This window comes from Etheostoma spectabile, chromosome 7 (genome assembly GCF_008692095.1).
Source record: "Etheostoma spectabile isolate EspeVRDwgs_2016 chromosome 7, UIUC_Espe_1.0, whole genome shotgun sequence".
Classification (NCBI taxonomy): Eukaryota; Metazoa; Chordata; class Actinopteri; order Perciformes; family Percidae; genus Etheostoma; species Etheostoma spectabile.
In genome coordinates this window covers 15,094,186-15,094,824 of record NC_045739.1, presented here as the reverse complement: position 1 = coordinate 15,094,824, position 639 = coordinate 15,094,186, and positions in this window count along the sequence as shown.

Below are 639 nucleotides of genomic sequence, written 5' to 3'. Positions count from 1 at the left end.
ACACACACACACACGCACACACACAATTTTGTGGGATCTTCTGTGCTGTACAGACTTCACAGTTATTAATATGTAGGGAATCAAAAAGGTTGTATTCATTATCTTCATGGAAAAACATGGAGAAATTATTATTCTCTTGACATCTGGACTACATTGTTTTGGTTACAAGACGACAAGAGAATCTTAATGGGGTCCAAGATATAGTCAAAGTCTGCAAGCCATTCATTGGGCGTAAGCCCAGCGCTAGCTGAAGATCCTAACTCAAAGTTGATGACCATAAATGGAGACGCATGTGGATATGTGTGCAGATATGAAGAAGTAAAATAATGTATTAATTAAAATAGAAGTAATTCATATGTAAGGGTATATCTATTTATTTGTATCCATCTGGATCTGAGATTATTAAAGTAGCCCTGTATTTATTAATTTATCTGAAAGGACAGACCACTTATGTGTTTCACATGTAGATTTGAATTACTCTGTAACCCATGCATTTAATCATACAGAGAGAACATGAAAGACTGGGTTTTAAAATTGGAATCACACAATTACTGCATACTAACAGATACAGTGGGGCTCAAAAGTTTGGGCACCCCAGGTAAAAAAGTGTATTAATGTGCATAAAGAAGCAAAGAAAAG